At 35.6% G+C, this 19,903-nt stretch overlaps 1 protein-coding gene across 5 annotated transcripts in view; it reads right to left on the reverse strand.

The window, feature by feature from the left end:
* The window catches only part of NRP1 (neuropilin 1), a 177,603-nt gene that overhangs the window by 149,773 nt on the left and 7,927 nt on the right, over nt 1-19,903 (reverse strand). The window lies entirely within an intron of this gene.

Here is a 19,903-nt window from a genome sequence, read left to right on the forward strand (position 1 = left end):
ACAATTAGCATATTTTGACTAGAAGCCCTGGATACCATTGGGGAAGAGAAGAGTGTCAGAGCTGTTGAAACTTACAGCCTTCATCGCAACAAGAAACCATACTATGTCATCTTCTTGAGAGAAGCATGTTGGAAGGTGTGCTGGGTCTGGAGGAAAAGACTTTGAGTTTAAACCTTGGTTCTGCTACTTGCTACTTAAATAAATGTTTTTCATCTGTAAATGAGGGGACCAGGATTTTTGATGGCCTCCAAGATCTGTGCCATCTTCAGTTTTATGATCCTTTGACTCTTCCTACCTCTAGAATTGCATCTATTTGAAATGTTGTCCTAACTTCCAGATCTGAACGTCTCAATTACCCCAAATTCAAAATTCATGAGACCTGAATTAATCAAGTTTTTGCCGTGCATGAATTGTAGCCAAAAGCCTGGCGTATAATTAATGACTTAATTTCCACCATTAATTTAAGTAGTTCTATCATGTTCAATGTAAATCAAAACTCCAGGAAACACTGGTAGGAGGTGTAGCTAGTATAAATTACAAGGTAAATCACAGGATGCAATCACAAAATCTGATGTTTAGAAACATTAAATAGCCCCTCAAGGTATTATCAGATATTACCTAGAAAACTTAAACATCAATCCACTGTTGAACATTTTCTATAGCACATATAAGGCTAAAGACAAAATATAACCAGGAAGAACAATTAACTCATGTAATTTTCATTTGTTATTTTATATAGTCTACAATAATCTGCTTAAGCTCTTACTTTTATTGAAGTCATTGGTTCAGGAATCTTTTCACCTGTCACAAAATATATAAACAAATATATAGTATATTATGTGAATGTGATACATATGTATCCATGTATATGGGCAACTAGGTAGCATCATGGATAAAGTACCAGTCTTGGAGTCAGGAACACTTGAGTTCAAATCTGATCTCAGACACTTACCAGCTGTGTGATCTTAGGCAAGTCACTTAACTCCCATTGCCTGAACTTTCTCATCTGTAAAATGAGTTCAAGAAGGAAGTAGGAACCTAGTCTAGTATCTTTACCAAGGAAAACCCAAACAAGGTGATGAAGAGATTTAATTTTATATTTATAGTAGCTAAACTGAAAACAACTGAATAACAACATGTGCATGTGTCTGTCTGTATATATATATATATATATATATATATATATTATATATATATATATATATATATATATATATATACACACACACACACACACACACATATGTGCACTCTGTGTTATATATATATCTATATGCAAATACACATACATGTATCTACAGATATACATATGTACACATACCTAAATATATATGGTAGATAGATGAAGAAATAGACAGACAGACACATATATCTTAAGATTATATGGATCAGATAAACAAAGGCGAGAGGTGGACAATTTTACTCGTGTCCTCTTCCTACTTAGCCCTAGTTTAACTGTTAGCAAGTTGCTTTATCTTTATGTGTTTGGGTTATTTTATTTTAAAACTATCCTGGTAGAGATAAACAATTTCCCAAGGACGTGTGAATTAACCATCAGTTATAAAGAGTCTTGAAATGATGAAGCGCTATCAATGCTCAGTTGAATTACTAAATTGCACCTTTACAAAAATGCTATTGTGGGAATAAATGAATCTGAACATTGTATTTACAGTGTGATTTGCTTCTGAAATAGAATATTCATAATGGGCCTCAGCAGGCAACAACAGAGTGCCATCTTATCTCCTGTTGATAGACCACAATTTCAGAAAATTATTTTCACCATGGCATTAGAATCAGCACCTTAATTTGTTGCTCTTCTCCAAACAAGTACACAGCTTATGCTGGTTTTGAGATGTAAAGGGAAAGCAGGATTCATTAACAAAATAGCAAGTGTCACTTCTTTGTATTTGTTAACATAATTTTTATTCTTTGGCATCTAATTTTTGAAAGTTGTGCTGAATTAAAAAGTTGGAACTATGTTACAGTTCTCATGATAAGACCTATGTTTTGGCTAAAATTCAGGATATATTCACAATATCATTATATAGAATATTACATATATTCAAATATATGCAATTTTACAAGTGATATATGTATGTATTTATACATATATAGTCACACACAAAGACATGGCAGGTAAATTATACCTCTATCTTTTCTCCTTGGTCCCATCTTGCTTCCCACACAAACAACTGATCAGTATATAGAATTCTCACTAAGTACATTTTAAAATGCATAAGCATTTTGCATTTTCTCATGTAGTAGTAAATTGATTTCTTATATTACTATTTTCCAATTTCCTCATCATCACATATTTTCATTTATTTGATAAAGTTCTATGTAGATGGGAAGGGAGTATGGATGAAAAATATTGGGATGTTCTTTAGACTATATTTTCCCAAAGTCAATGTCTGAAGATCGAATAAGATTTAGAGCTAGCAAATACTAAGGCATAACAGGAAAGTAGCGGGAATGGGATCTGTTAGGTAAGAAATAGGATCTGAACTTTGTATTAAGAAATAGTAAGGGCTAAGAGGTTAAATAAAATTTTGAGGATATGGGAGGAAAAACAATGATAGCCTTCATAAAACTACCTCAGAGAAGAATTAATTAATGCTATAAAAGAAAATATGTCCATGAATACTGGTAATATACTCTTTGTGTATATATGTATATCTACATGCAAACACACATATATGTATCCACAGATACATCTCTATTAATTTGTGTGTCAGATCTTTAAGTATTTGAACTTGAAAAAAAAAGTTGTCAAAATAAGGTAATAGGCCCTATCCCTGAAAGGGAACTTATAGGTCATCTAGTCTACTCACTTCTGTTTACAAATTAAGAAAATGAGACTCAGAAAATTCAAGTGACTTTCAAAATTTAATAGAGGTCATAGATGATATAGTATGTCCTCAGATGTTAGTCCAATCAAATTTTGCACCATTTTAACAGATTAAGATCTGCAGAAATTCAGAACATGGGAATAGCCAATATATTGTAAATGAAGAAAAAAAAGAGAACCTTGGGGCACCCAGATAACTCTCTAGTCCATGAAAAGATAGCTATTTATTTAAAAGTTATCTATAGCTATCTAATTAATAATGTAATAAGAATATCTAATAATTTTAATTTTCTCTGACAGTAACTGGCTGTGTGATCACAGGCAAATCATTTAAAACCTTTCTCTGTTATCTGAAATAAATAAATTTAAATGATTTCTAAGATTTCTTTCAGCTTGAAAATCTAATACTTCTACTATACTAATTACCTTTTGGTCCTAGACCAAACAACTTTCTGTGTGTTTTTTTTTTTTTTTTGAGTCCAAGATTAAAGAGTCAAGATTAAAACCAAAAAATACTGTGTTTGTTTTCACAGATTTAGAGATGAAATAGGCCATAGAGGTCATTTACTCTTACCCCTTACATTTTACACATGAGAAAACAACTGAGGCCTGGAAAGGTTAGATAACTTCTGCAAAGTCACATAGGTTGCAAATGGGACTTGAATTACGGTCATCGGGGTCCAAATCTACTAATGGTTCCATTGTATCACACTACTCTTGTTCCTATCCCTTCATCATTTAGCCACTGGGGACTGAGTACTGTATTTTTCAAGTTCAAAATTAGATTTAGATTCAGTTCTGACCCTGAGGTAATGTGATTTGTTTTTTCTGGATTTATGAATTCATTGCTATATGGAACTTGGAGGGAGAAATCTCCCTCCATCATGGTGTATTAGTAAATACTCTGTAGCTTAAAAGTCTTAGAGGTCCGAGGGACCTAAAGGTAAAGCTATTTGCTACAGGTTACATGAGCAGAAGAGGACTTCAGTTATCCTTACTCAGAAGTCAGTGCTCTAGCTATTGTTTCCAACAAGTAGAATGAACTAATGGCAGCAACAAATTGTCTGCTTATGACTGTGCAAGCATTAGATCAAATATCGAGACAAAAAACACACATTTTTTGATCATCATTGTATATGCTTTTAAAGTGTGGAGTCGGTCAATGGGACCAATCAGTGTGTGTCTCTGGAGTCACATTTGCAAAAAGAATAGCCCATCGCCTTTATATTGTGTAGAATATGGTATGTTATTTGAAAGCAGGAATTTGAGTTCTTAACAGTCAGGTGGCAAGTGAAAGAGCTACTTGCAGCTTAAGAACTGAAGTCTGAGGTATCACTGGATTAAATCAAAATTCCAAAGGGGTTCAGTGAACTCTTGAAAGAGATAAGAGAAGCCCTAAGGAATGTCCTGAAAATCAGAGTACAAGATTATCCAGGCAGGGGAGGAAATAGCAAAAGGGAAAGGCAAGGCAAGACATAACGTTTAGCTTTGCTGATAGCTGGGATAAATGTCATCAACAGGTAGATGAATATATGAATCACGGATCTATCAACTTTATCCTTTTTTGGTTTCTTTCTTGTGTATGAACCAAAACATAGAGAGAAATGTTGCCATAACCCTAATATCTAATTGAAAATCAGAGGAATACTATGTTAAGATAGATAAAATCCCTGATTTTCTCTCTCATCATCCTTGTCTAAAATAATTTTTCTAGGATCCGGAATGGGCCATTGGTCTGGCAACCCTCTCAAGCCAACAGATTAACCATTACTTTTACTTCTTGGTAGCTGATTTACCTGTTATTTGCCTGGCTGGATTGATGTGATCACACCATCCATAGGAGGATGCTTCTTGCTTTAACTAATACAACAGAGAAATTCACTTTAAAAATCTCACACTGGCAAGCCTGCTGAGAAGTTAAAATGTGCATTTATTGGGGTTGCCAGCTGGAATAGGAAAAGGGTTCTAAATTATTTGTGTTAAATTTATGTAAAGGTAGTTTGGACTCTAGCCCAGATATGAATATACAATAGAGAAAGTTTACAGGATTGTGACACAAAGTCCCAAGGGTTGTGGAAATGTCAGAAAATACTCAGCAATCAGGACATATGCCTACAACGCTAATACATTCTCTGCCTTTGTCTCAGCGACAGATTATGGAGATGACAATAGAAGTGTTCACCCAACAGCTACCTTTGCATATTTTTCAGGATTTAGCTAAGGTACTCATCTGAGGAGACTGCTTAAGCCTTTTAAACAGGGTTTTTATAGTAAGAATTGTAAGCCTGACTCTACCATGCAACAGAATGCTGTGTTTGCTAAGAAAATGAGAAGTATATGTGAGCATTTTGTGCCTAGATTAAGTTAAATCTCTCCCCCCTCCCCCAAGTAGTTGGGTTGGTTCATATGTAAAAGATTAACATTCAAGAGAAGATTCCTTTGATATTAGCTGACTTTCAGTCTGGCTTATCAATCAACCTATCAACAAATAAATAATGAGCACCTATAGTCAGCCAGGTACCCGGTTTAATAAGAAAGTAATGACCTCATATGACTGAAAGAGACTTGGCATGGGAATCAAGACATCTGGGTTGTAGAGTTGGCTCTATCTGTAGCTAGTTGTGTGGCCTTGAGCAAATCTTACCTGGAAAATGAGGGAATTGCACCATACGGACAAAAGTTAAAGATTCTAGATCTTTTGCAGATTTTTAACAGATTTTTAAAACAAATAATATTCAATACTAATGGAGAAGCTCAACAGTTTAGTGGATATAGTGTTGGATTTGGAGACAGGAAGACATCAGTTCAATCTATCTCAGAATTACTTGCTGTAAGATCATTTCATCTCTTTCCGCCTCAGTTACCTCCTCTGAAAAATGGGGATGATAACATCTTTCTTACAGGATCAGATGAGGTAACTTACGTAAAGTGCTATATAAATAGCTATGTCACAGCTAATTAATATTATGTTCACAATAGTTGGCAAACTGTCAAAAATGGAGTTTTTCCTGAAGGAAGAGCTATTTGTTTTATATTTAATTCTATATACAGTACACTCACCCCTGGATTTTCATACTAGAAAAAGAAGGTTGTGTGGGAAAGCAGAGACTTCTAATTATGGAAATAAACCACTTTCTCTCTGGCATAAAGATGCCTTGGCACTGTCATCTTCCTCCCTATCCCTCCTAAACCTAACCTTAAATCCATGCAGGTGGTAGGTATTTATCTAGGTAAATGAACAGGCATGAGAAGATGTTGCAGAACTCACGGTTCAAATATTATTCTATTGGGAAAACCAGATTGGTCTCTATAACCCCTTAAAAGATTAAACCAGGATGTGATGCTCATTCTCCCAGACTTGAGAATTGGAAGAAATCTTTGAGAATATCTAATTCAATCAATTTATAGTTGAGGGAACTAGACATTTTTCTTTGACACAGTCTGACTTGTTTTTTCTCTCTCCCTCCCCCTATCCCACTGACATTGCCTTCAAAGCCAACTGACTGAGAAGTCCCCTCAGGTTGTCCAATGGTAGCAGAGGAAAAGGAGCTGATTGCTGAAATGTCGAGGGTTATCTGGAGGTGGAAGATGCCAGCATGATTTAAAAGACTTATTTCCATGGCTCTTTTAGTCTAGATTTTTTTTTTTTTGTTACAAATTGATGTGGTCTTCACTTCCTGTTGAAATGAGAACGTTTGTGCCATTTAGTTCAGTGTCTCCTCTAGCTTACATTCCTGCTATAATGACCACTGCGGTAATGACTCTTAACCCATTTTGGTAAGTGTGGTCTGGTTTATGTCCTGACTGTAATGAATGTATTTCAGAGTCCTCTAGCAAATTCCAAAAACGAAAACAGAAAAACCAGGAGGATTTTTTTCTTTAAGTCACCGATGCTATTATCTAAGCAAGGGAGGCTGAGATAGCATCTGCCATGAGTTTCTCTAGAAACTCCACCCATCCAAGATTTTTAAAAACAGAATGCTGTCATATCTATTTGTTTTGCTTTGTCTCTTTTGTCTAAACCTATGATTTCATCTGCTAGGGAATTCCTTGATATAGAAATGGACTTCACCAATGTAGTTCAATGAGTGACCTGCAATAAGTTGGTATGAGTTGAACTAGGTGACTGCCGTCTCTTCAAGCTCTCAAATTTTCTGATCCCAAGTTTCCATGGTATAATCTTAGAGATTTGTCTGGCAAAGGCAAGAGTAGCCTTGACCATGGTCACCCAGAGAGTCTAAATCAGAGATAGGATTTGACTCCAAAGGTGGCTCTCTCTTCCCACCTGTTGGAATCCTGTAATAAGACAATTACCAAATCAAAACAATCTTGATCTAGTTAGACCCTCTTTTTGCCATAATATATTTTGAGCACCAGACTCTGTTTCTAGTCTAAAAATGTTTTTGAAAAAACATACAAGTGAATCCTTTCAAGGATATACAAAGTATTGTTTACAGTCTTAATTTATTTTAAGGAACACAACCTTCGGATGTGCTTCCTGTAACAATTGCATGACTTCATTTAATATCATTTGGACTTCTAAGGTATTTCCTCCACTTATATTATTTGTGAAGAGGGGAAGGGTAGACTTTTTATTTTCAATTGAAATGGACTAACAAAGGGTTAAAGTTGTATACATTGTTAGGAAACTTGACACAGCTAGCCAGGTATTTTGGCTCTTCATAAGGCCAATACAGTGGCTGAATTAGTCATTTGGCAAGTGGCTTTTTTCAATCAAGCAATCAAGCTACAATTCATTAGGTGCCTACTCTGTGGCAGACTCAGGACATTAAAAAAAAAAAAGATACAAAAAAACAAAGCCTACCCTCAAGGAGTTTATTATCTAATCACCTTTGTTCAGAAGCTCAAATTTACATGTCTAGAAGTGAGTCCATCTTTACTTTGACCAAAATCACTTTTCTTCTTAATTTCCCTATTTCTGTCCAATGTACCACCATTCTTCCCATTACCCAGCTTAGAAATCTAAGGGTTATTCTTCACTCTTGTTCACTTCCCATATTTAATTATTTGCCAAATCTTGCTAATTCCATCCCACGACATCTGTCTCACAGCAGTCCCTTTCCATTCACACAACAAACCTGGTTCAGACCTTCATTGTGACCCACCTGGACTACTGCCATACCTTCCTAAGTGCTCTCCCTGCATCCATTCTCACCTCAATCCATCCTCCATATAGTTGCCAAATTGATGTTTATATGGGATAAACTGTACTATGTCACTCACCTGCTGACAAGCTTCATTGACCCCAAACTGATTCATTTAGTAATTAAAGCCCTTCGCAATCTAGTTCTGACTATCTTTCTAGGCTAATTATGCACCACTCCCTTTCATACTCTTATTTTCCAGCCAAATTGCCCTGTTTGTTGTTCCTCTTATGTGACATTGGGCAGTCTTTCCATCTCCTTTATTCCTTTGCTCTTCCCTCTGCCTCTGGAAGATCTTACATCACAGAAAGTCTCCACTCAAGTTTCATTGCTACAAGATAATTTTGTCTGTATTGTGTTTACTAACCTGCATATTTATTCTTTTCTCATTAAAGTTTGGGAAGTAATACATTTCCTAATTCAGTTACCATTTTTTGGTTCTTATGTCTCTATTACATAGCATAATTTCTGGCACCCAGGAGTCTCTTAGTTGTTTGTTCTTCACTTTTGAAGATGACCATGACACCAGGGAGATGATGTCATGATTTGCAAGTGAATTGGATTTAAGTGATGGAGAGTTGGGCAAGGTTTATCTGCCTCACTTGCTCTTCAAGACCCATTTGGGTCTAGCGGGCAGATATGGATCAAGATGAGTGGAGATGGTCCTAGATACAATGGAAGACCTTGGCCTTTTAAAGTTAAAGTCTTTCAAGGTCTCAGGTTGAGGCAATATCTAATCAGTAAGTAAGGCTGGGTAAAAAATGAAGAAGTGGTTGGCCTCTTTTATCTAGTAAATTAAAAAAAAATCAATGCTTGAACAAAACAGAAAAAAATTGCTATTTATACTCACTCTGAGCCATCAGGTCCCAAATGATGACAGGGTCAGGATTGGACTAAGACCTTTTGTTGGCCAATAAACAAGAGCCAGAGTGATTGGGTTTAAGGCATGGTTCTTAAGAAAGAAATCCAGCCCCTAAAAACCAAAGCATCTTGGGAGGTTTCAGGAATCCAAATTTTCATTCCTTTGGATATAGTACCTTCAGGTAAAGATAGGATATTCAATGTGGACTGAAGGAGAGGAGGGAAGGAGAGGAAAGATCTCTTAATAAATGCTTATTGAATGAATGGATGAATTAAAAGGTATAGGATAAATGGTAACAAGTCCATCATTCGTGCATTTAGAGGTAGCCCAAGTAACTTTCAACTAAGTTAACAGTAATGGTGCTACTATAATCCAGCCATCCTGATTCCCAGTGCTTTGCTTTTCCCCAGAGAAGTTCAAAGAGCTCCTGGCTTACTCCCAACTTGTAGAAGTCCCCAGCCTACCTTAATGAACTAACACTCACACATCAGTGGTAAATACTAGAATAACAATGGGGCAAATGAGGTAGCATCTGGGAAGACAGCACCAACACCATAGTTCCACAGTGGCAGGAGCTATGGAGAAAAGCCATGGACAATGGATGGTGGCAAAACAGTTTGATTTGTGACCCTCTAAATCAGTACTGTCAAACAAATAGAAACCAGGACCACTAAGCCACACAGACAGTTCTCTGTGGGCTGCACATTGACAGTTTTAAAGCATAATATTATCTAGGTCTTGTATTTTTATTTATTTTCCCCAGTAGTTCCCAATTAAATTTTAATCTAATTCTGCCACATGCGAGAATATGGTTGGCAGGAGCTAGCTGAGCCTTTGACACCTTGGCTCTAAAGCAGTAATCATGTAATATTGTGCATGGAAGATTCTTGTATGGGTTTCTTGCTTTCCTACAGGACTATAAGAACTCCTTCAGCACAGGTCCTCGATTATCTAATTTTGATCATCTTTAGCACCTAATAGGAATTTAATAAACATTTTTTGTATTGCTTCTTATCTGCCTTGCAAGCTAATTTTAATCAGTGTCATAATATCTTTGTAATCTCCTTATCCCATAGTGATAGCCTATAGGGGAAACCTCCTACTAGTCACAATACTAATGATAGCCTATAGGGGAAACTGAGGAAACAATAAGAGCAGACTTTCCATCTGACTTTTGCTCACAGCAGAGAACTGGCTGCAATATAATCCAATGGCTTAGCCTAGAAGTGGGTGACTTATGGCTTATGTGCAAAGTGATTCAAAGTAAAATATTATTGGAATATTATTGGAATTTGTGAATATTATTGAAAAAAGGCACCTACATTTGTAGGTCATTCCCTCTCCTTCCCTGGTGATTGTCTGCTTCTATTCCAGGCTTCTGGACAAGCTGAGAGCCTTAGGCATAGGGAAGCTTTTCCTAGGGGTCCCTCTGACCACTTCTCTTCAGACAGGTTTGACTAAACTTCCTGAATGAGATACCAATCCATCTGTAACATCTTCCCTAATAGTCACAATTAAAGTAGCTATCCTTTGATAAAATGAGAAAATAAGTGATCTGAATTGTGACTCCATAGACCAGCCACTCCTGAGAAATATGAGCAATTAGGCTCTCGACATTCTTTTCCCCACAGCTTGGATGCACTGTCTGTAACATGTCTAATCCCTTGTTGAACTGGACAGGCATACAATCACCTTAAACCTGGGATCTTCCTTTTTTTTTTTTTTTACAATTAAAAGAAAGATACTCTCAAGGACCTGTTTCTTTTCAAAAACACCTTCATAGAACCCATTTGTCCAAGGAGCCCACAGCTCTGGGAAAACAGCATCCCATTAACCCTTACAACACTGTATGGCAATGATCATGTTCACCACTTTACAGATGGAGAGCAGGGAAGAGGAGAAATTCTTTTCTACTATTTGCTTGAGGATCAATTGAGCAGAGGTGAAAAGGGATTCTGGATATCCTATCTCCTAGTCTAGTTTTTTATTCACCAGACCATAGCATTATCTGAAGTGGTCTTTTAACATACATTAAAAATTTAACCCAAGTATTGCTTGGTTACTCAGCTTCAAATAAATATTATATACAGAACACACTTCATGATTTCATAATAGCTGATATTGATATAATACTCTATGGCTTAAATAGGGTTCTACAAAACCTATCTCTTTTGATCCAAACAATAATGCTGTGAGGCAGACAGAGTTGACATGATTACTCCCATTTTGCAAATTAGGAAACTGAGACTTCAATGATCAGCTCAAGGTCGCATGACTAGAAACTGACAAAGATATTTTATACAGCTCTTATGACAACAAATTCATTCTTTTTAATCACACCATGGTGGAGGGATAAAAAGCTGAGATATTTGTCTCCTGTTCCTAAGATGAGAAAAATCCTGCACTAAGTGAATATTATAGATTGTTCATGCATAAATGAGTGCTCATTCACATCAACATATGCCCATTTAAAAACCATAAACTCTTGCAAGAGGATGATGCTTTTTGTTTTGCTTTACATTTTTTTTTTTTTTTGGTGAGAAGTATTGCCTAGACAGTAGTAGCAAGAGTTTGAACTAAAAAAAAGTTGGCAAGCATCTTCTACTAAACTTGGCATTTTGGAAGGCATAGCCTAATTCCTTTTACTTGTAAAGGCAAAAGGAAATGATGATTATTCTCTCCCCTCCAATCTCCCTCATTTTTGAATGTTCTTGGGTGGCTTAAGTTTAAAAAAAATTAGTCATCTTGACCTCTCAGATTTGGTGACTAACACACTCAATGAGGAACAGACCAAGGTTATCAACTAGAATAATCCTTGTTAATTCTGAACTCTTTCCCACAATTGATAGTGGATGGAGGCCAGAAGAATTATCTTTTCTCTGTTTTTGACCAGGATCAACACACTTCCAAGTAAACATAACTTGCTTAACAGAATTCCTTATTAGGAATATAGGAATATATATATATATGTATATATATATATATATAGTTTAACAATGAGACAACATAAAAGACCTCGATGTGTTGGGCAGACAGAGCAAACAGTTCCATCTTTAGCTTTATGCTATTATTGCACATTGACCTAAATACCAGGCTCAAGTCCACCAACAAGAAAATAGGGAGGGAAGGCTTTTTGTGGATGCATTATTTCCTGCCAACTCACTGACTCTCACAATCAGGATTGATTACAAACACCCAATTAAGAGGCATTTGGAACATGATCTGAACACTAATCCGGTGTCTTGTTCTTCTTTATACTTAATTATCAACCTTAAGATGAGTATTAGAGCATTAATTAGGAAGTTTATTCTTTAGGCTTATACCTGTATGTTAACTCTCTGCTGGAAAAAGTGGCAAAAGTACACTTCAAGCCTTAATATAAGGTACAAAGTAAAAGAAGGGGAGGATACATCTAAGCCTTCTCTTAGAGACTATTAAAAAAAAGATACCAGATTGGAAATACTAGCTTCATGTTGATTGGTTTGATATTTACTTTAATTTTATTTACTTTTATAGATTTTTAAATTTAATTAACTTTTTCTCTTCTCTCCCTTTCCTTCTTCCCCCTTGTTCGTCTCTCTCTGAGTCTGTCTGTCTCTGTCTTTCTGTTTCTCTCTGTGTGTCTCTTTCTCTTATTCTCTTTCTTACACTAACACATACTTTTAAAATTACAGCAATGACAATCAAAGCAACTTTGTTATTTTCAAAATTTTGCACTGTTAAAATTGGATTTCTTACAATAGGAAATAATAAAGAAAACTAATTTTTATTACACACATAGAGCTTTGCTCAAATTTAATCAGTGTTGTGGAAAAAAGTCAAAAAGAAAGCAGATAATTGTCTATGTCAATAAAAACCAGCTATATTCCAGTTGGTATCAACATACTGAACCTTTGGTTTTCCTGGAAAAGTTTCATTCTCTACCCACTGCATCCATTTTTCAATTGGAATGAACCTGCTGGTGGCCCTTTTAAATGTCATTCCTCTTATATTGCACATCTTTGGAAACTCACTGGAGATCTAATGCAGAGATGGAAGGATTCAGATAATGAAGAAAGATATTTGGGGAACCTGACTTCTCTGTGTACTGAATGCCAGATCAATATTTTCTTGAGATTTCAATAAGGCTGTAGCTTATGCAATCCATATGAAGTTCAAAAATGTTTCTGCTGGAAGTAGATACTGACCAAAACTATGAAATATTCCAATGGGACTGATTTTTTTTTTATTACAGAAAGAACAGCATGCACTTTCTGGCTTCATTCTATAAGGTTTCAATGTCTCAGTGAGTTAAAAGTACACTATCTACAGAACAGAGCAAAGTATTTGGCTTTAAACATCCTCTGAGTCCCATAAAACAAGGACAATATTTTTCCTCTTCTCTTGGTTCTAAAGAATATACTCAAATATAAAATAGTATTCATGAACAAAGACCAAAAAGAAGAGATATTTATGTGTCAAAATTCATCGGTAGAAAATAAAAATATATTGCATATGTTAAGAAAAAAATTGTTTCAAAGACTTTCTTAAATACATCTTATTTTTCAAGCTTAGCCCTTATAATGACATCACTACAAGAATCTATAAAGTTCTTGGATGAGGTATTTAGTCCCCTACTTACTCATCAAATAATATGAAATAAGGATATATTATATGCAAAGAACTCCATAATTTCTGCTGACATTCAGTCTCTCATCTCTTTGCCTTTTGGACATCTTGAACTAGATGTTCTGAATGCATCTTAAACTCAACATATCCAAAACGGAACTTATCTTTCCTTTCAAACCCACTGCTCTTCTTAACTTCTCTATTACTAATGAGGGTACTACCAACTTTCCAATCACCCAGGTATCACCCTTGATTCTTCCATTACTTTCATTCTGTTGCCAAGGTCAGTCAATATTACCTACATTTTTCATACTTTATTCTCTCTTCTAACACTGCAACCATACTGGTGCAGAGGATACCTGAACCATTATAATAACCCATGGGTGGATTTTCTTGCCTCAAATCTCTCCCTACTCCAAATTACCCTCCACTTATCTATCCAAGTGATCTTCCTAAAGCACCTGAAATTGTCACTCCAGAGATTCATCAAACTTCAATGGCTTCCTAATCATCTGCAGGATCAAATGGAAAATTCTATTGTTTTGCATTCAAAACCCTTTATAACTTAAATCCTTATCCCTATCTTCCAGTTTTTATGTGCCTCATGTGCCTTATCTTCCTCCAAACACTTTGCAATTTAGCAACATTGGTTTCTTGGCTGTTCTTCATACTAGATACTCCATCTTTTGTTTCTGGGCATTTTCCTCTATTCCTAGAATGCTCTCCCTCCTCATTTCTGCCTCCTTGTTTTTTCAATTCCCCTATCAAATCCCACTTTCTACCGAAAGTCTTTCCTATTCTCCCTTAATTGTAGTGCCTTCTCTTTGTTGCCTATTTTCAATTTATCATGTAAAATTGTACATAGTCATTTTCATATTGTATTTTCTATTAAACTGCAAGCTCCTTGAAGTCAGGAATTACCATTCACTTTTCTTTTTATCCTCAACATTTACACATTGCCTAGCACTTAGTGACTACTGATCGCCAGGTCAAGTCAAGGTAGCAAGCATTTATTAAGCACCTACTATCTTCCAGGCGTCATGCTAAGAGTTGGAGATAGAAACACAAACAAAAAAATGTCAATATTTGCTCTCAGGAAGTTAAACACATAAAGGGAGTTGAAAGGGAGTATATAGGTGAAAAGTACCCATGTGGGACATGGTGACTACATCAGGAGAGTCAGAAGCAGAGTTGGAAGAGAAATAAAACATAGTTGCCCTGAGCCCTTCTTCATGATGGAGATTTTGAGAGAAATTCACCAGGAAGGAATGGAGGGATTGGAGGAGGCATATTCTAGGGTGTAGAAGTCATAGGTGCAGAGGGGAACTTTCAGCTGCCAGCTAAGGTATGGTGGCAAAGTCTAGAGAATTACAAGTAGAGAAGGAAGTGTAGTTAAAAGTGAAATACTCATTGCCCCATATACAACTTGATGTCAAATGCCTCTTAGCTTTATAAAGCTGATGATCAGATAATGCACAGAGGGTCTGTCAAAAGGCCCCTACTCAAAACCTTTCTGGCTTGAAGAACTAACTTGATCTCCATTAGTATGGCCCTCAAGATCCAAAGTTTATGTCCTCTTTTGTCAAGGGCTATGAATACAATGAAGTGAAATGAAATGAGCAAAATGTCAACATCAATTAGTTAAAATCTTTGAGGAAAATGATTATATCTTACTTTTTCATTTCTTGCAGCACCTGAGGTTGGTCCCTGTACATAGCAGGTGCTGAATAAATATTGGCTGAATTGAAAGAACTTTCTATAGATAATCTATAGATAGATTTTTAATACAAAAAAAATGCAGCTTATTTCCTTTGGATTTTTAAAAACAGAGACCTAAATATAAATTTCTATTTAATTTTAAGAGCACCAATGAAAATCTCTATGAAGCTAAAATTAAAATGAACTATACACATATTTTCCCTTTGAATGAATTTATAAGTAAAACTGTACTTATTAATCATTCCACAAAAGAAAAGATTGTTTTCTAAACAGGAGAATGACAAACTTTAAGGGAATAATGTTATAAACCAATACCCTTATTCTCCTATAAAACAACACTGTTGTATCTGGTCACAAAGTCTATAATTTCTCGGTAAGAAGACCACTACTGGGCTTTTCCTCCTGCCATATCCAGGTCTTTCTTTTGGAGCTTCACATTCATTTTCTTAATGTTTTTAACCCAATGTCTGTGAAATTTTTATTGCTCCCCAGATGACGACATCTGATCTGAATGTAACCACACACCTCTTCGCTCAACAGCATTTGTCACAAACCATTATAAATTATCATGCTGATAGTTTGCATTGCTGGGAAACCGGAAAAGTTCCATAAATTCTAACTACTGTATCAGTGACATTCTTGTTTATTATACAGATATAAAGTTTTATGAGATTCAAGATGTCTGCTTTACCACAGAAAGGAAACCTTAGCGGAGCAAGACCCGGCTAACCTAATGTAAACACCGAAAGCCATTTACAACATACAGCAGACATTAAAATGTTCTGAGCAATGCTTTACCAGATGCTTCATGGGTCAGTTTCCCTCTTTCTCCTTCACTTTTAACTGTCTCTTGTCACTTCACAAACAAGCAAAATTTTATTGGTATACAAGGGAAAGGGGGCCATTCTTTCCTTTCTTCTATATCTACCTTCTGGGTCAGAAATCATTACCTACTAACTACCCCTGCCTCTCGCATTAAAAAAAAAAAAGCACAATTAACTTTCTGGAAGGTCATAAACCCCTTTGAACCCAACAAACAGTCATTATTTATACAATCTGGGGACAATCTCAGAGTCACTAATAGGCATAACTTGTTACAACTAAATTCTACAATTCATCTTTCCTGGCTTATAAGGGAATCGTTTCCTCATACTATTGATGGAGTGATTCTAAAAATGAGCTCTCCCCCCCATCACATTTAAAACTATGTCAGTTCCTTAGTCATGCAAGATAGCACTGAGACTTTTCAGTGAAAGGCTGTGACTACTACAGTGGTTGGCTCAACACTGAATTTCCAAAATGTTTTCTCACTAATCCTGTCCTTAGGATATTATTGTTCTATTAGCCCTGACTTGCTCATTGTAAAAGTCTAATTACTTCTCTGTCTTCAGTCCCCAGAAATAGAAACTGCTGACTTGTCTAAGATTCTACTCAATGAGTTTTTATTTTAGACCCACATATTTCTGTTTTTATAGTTTTGATCATTCCCCATTAAAACCCTATATGGATGGAAACTGGGTCTTCAAAGATGAGGAGGGTCCTAGGTTCTAGTATCTCCTGTCTGGAAAGGCTTCAGATATAGCCTAGTAATGGATTGTTAACCAAAAACTTGTTTAGCTAAATGCAGAGAGGTTGGCTGTCAGGTGATATTGTTTTTCTGGAGGGGTGTAGAGGGGTGGTATTATAGGAAGGGACTGAGTCTAAGTTAACTAAACTTCTACTAAAACAGAGAATTTGATTCGTGTCAGTGGAGGGAATATCCACACTGTCAAAACCACATATTGTCCAAAGTATTAAACTTACTCAAGTTGGTCAAAACAAGAGAATGAAAGATGGGCAAGTTCCATGTGGTGAAATACCAATAAGTTTTAGTTTGAAAAATATTCCTAAAATACTAAGCATCACGGTTACTATGATCAATGCTTTCAGGACAATATTAGGATTTCTAAGTTATAAATGTTTAGTCACCATTAAAATTCTGGGAATGATGTAATGAATACAAAAGTACTTAACATTTGAGGACTGCTTTTACTTTTGATTCAGAAAAGCTACCACTTATTACCAGCTAACACTTATTAAGTACTTGCTCATTGTAGAGCATTGGAAATGTGAAGATAAAGAATGAACTGATTCTTGTTTTCAAGATGCTTATGTTCTGTTGAGGGAAGTAAGATGTACATAAAGAAATAGACATAAAAATGAATGTAAACCTAATGCAAAGCAGTTAAGAACAAAGGACTCCAGCAATTAGGGGTGGTTCTACATTATGATCTCATTTCATATAAGTAATAATTTCATGAGATAGGTCAAATATACAATTCCACAAGGAAATTGAGGTATAGAATGATCAGGTGAGTTACTTGAGATCAACAGTTTGTTGGGGAAGAGTTAAATTTAGAATTCAATATAGTCTAACTCTCTCAACTGTGCTTCCTGAGGATGTTCAACATGTGAATGTTTATATAACTACTGAATTTTTGCCCAAGAATCCAATTTCTTCTAAAATATATCTACTTCCCTCCTCCCTCCATGGTACCAAAGAAATTCTTCCCGATATTAGGTGCCAAATTGCTATCAACAAAAGCTGTTGTTTCCGTCTTCAATATACCTAAAAGATGAAAAATGTGGCCACACTTCCAGGATCTCTTCCCATTATCTCTGTTGTATGCAGCATAGTATTTTGTATGGCAGTGGAGGAGAGTCAGAGGTTTGTCTTTTTGAACATTTGAAATCCCCATTAGTTACAAGGTCAAGGAACAACATTGCAAAATATGGTACAAAATTGCTCATCCTTACTCCACACACACACACACACACACACACACACAATCTCCATGTAATTTCAACATACCAGTTTTTCATGTAGGATAAGAAATAGGAACTTAGAAGTAAACTATAAATGCAATTATTAAAAAATGTCTTTTTTTTTTTTTTTTCTAAATCTGTTCAGCTAGTCTTGGCTGGATGACCTTAGGCAGGTTACTTACTATAAAATGAAGGAGATAAATTCTCTGTAATCTCTCTCCCTCCAGACCTAATATTCTACAATTATGTGATGTAGGCTTCTTAGACTCACCAGTTTACTTTAATTTTTTTTCAAAATCACTGATACTATCTTTTTTTAGAAATTTGCATTTCTTCTATTTCTTAATATTCTGTCTCTTTCTCCCTCTCTCCATCTCTCTCTCCCCTCTCTTCTTTATCCTCTCTCCTTTCTCCCCCTCTCCCTTTGTTCCCTCTCTCTTTCCTCCCTCTCTCTTTCCTTCTCTCTCTCCCCTTCCTCTCTCCCTTTCCTCCCTCTATTGAGTTCCAATATTGAAACTTCTAGCAAAGTGGAAACTCCTTAGAATTCCTGTATTATACATACATATGGTAATAATTTACCGATCATGAAATAGGAAATAATTTAGACTCAAGACTAAAAGTACCTTACTTACTGGAATAATATGATTATACAAGATGCAAAAAAGGTTTCTTACAGGAAATGTCTACTGGGGTATGGACATTAAGTAGCAACCAAACAAGCTAGATACTAGTTACCTAGGTTGTCTAGGTGACAGGCACTACACATTTCACCCAACAGAGTAAACCATAGCAAATTCCCTATTGTGTGGCATTCTGATTAGTAAAACTCTTTATGAACTGATTTTTCTAGACATTTACAGAATAATGTTTATGAATTACCTAATTGAAAGTGGGGCAATATCCTGATACAAGAAGTAGTGTGACATAAGCAGGAATTTTTTTAAGTTTTTCCATTTGTAACTTCTTTTTGCCAGAGAATTTTTTACATGACCCCCCAGATATACAGGTATATAAAATAGGTATACAAATAAAACATTTATTTGCTTTAATAAGTAATAATTTTGTGACCCCCCACACTTAATTATGAGTTGGGGTTGCGAATCACAGTTTTAGAATCTGGGGCCTAGAAGATAGCATACTGGAACTGGAATCGGAAGATCTAGGTTGAAATCCTGCTTTGGATGCTTAATCAGCTTTGTGACTTTGGGTCAGTCATTCAACCTTTTCCAGACTCAGTTTCCTTATTTGGAAAATGGTGGCAGGAAAAAGGAAAGATAAGATTCTATATCTTCTAACAATCTAAGACTTAGTGGATATTAGATAAAGAGGAAAGTTATTTATAACATTTTCTTATATTGTAATTCTTTGACTATATCTCCATTAACCAAAATATTGGTTTAAAAAGAACACTGCATTTTCCCCATGCTGCCCTATAACAAGATATTTGCTAAAATCACTCTGCAATTGGTTGGAAAAATCCTCTTGGCATGAATGTTTATACATTTTATATAATATCGTAATTTGTAGCATTATCTTTTTTTAGAAGAAAAGGTCCTGTGTATACAAGAACAATAAACAGAATTTGCTTAAATAATAAATGTATCTAGATAACAATGATTTTTTTCTTATTGAAGTAGATGCATACATCATAAGTGAGAGACTGCTTTTTAAACCTGAGGAGACTGTCATTCCCCAAGAAACACTACAGATTTGACACCTAAATAGTTTTCTCCCTCCCTTGATAAAAAGATTTCTCTGCCTGAATTTCACATATGATTGATATGAATACCAATTCATCACCTCTGGAGAGCAGAGACAAGAGTGTAAGTAAGACTATAGCATATAATGATGTGAATAAGACAGACAGGAGGACTGCTAAGTATACACAGTAGATAA

This window comes from Antechinus flavipes, chromosome 5 (assembly GCF_016432865.1).
Source record: "Antechinus flavipes isolate AdamAnt ecotype Samford, QLD, Australia chromosome 5, AdamAnt_v2, whole genome shotgun sequence".
Lineage (NCBI taxonomy): Eukaryota > Metazoa > Chordata > Mammalia > Dasyuromorphia > Dasyuridae > Antechinus > Antechinus flavipes.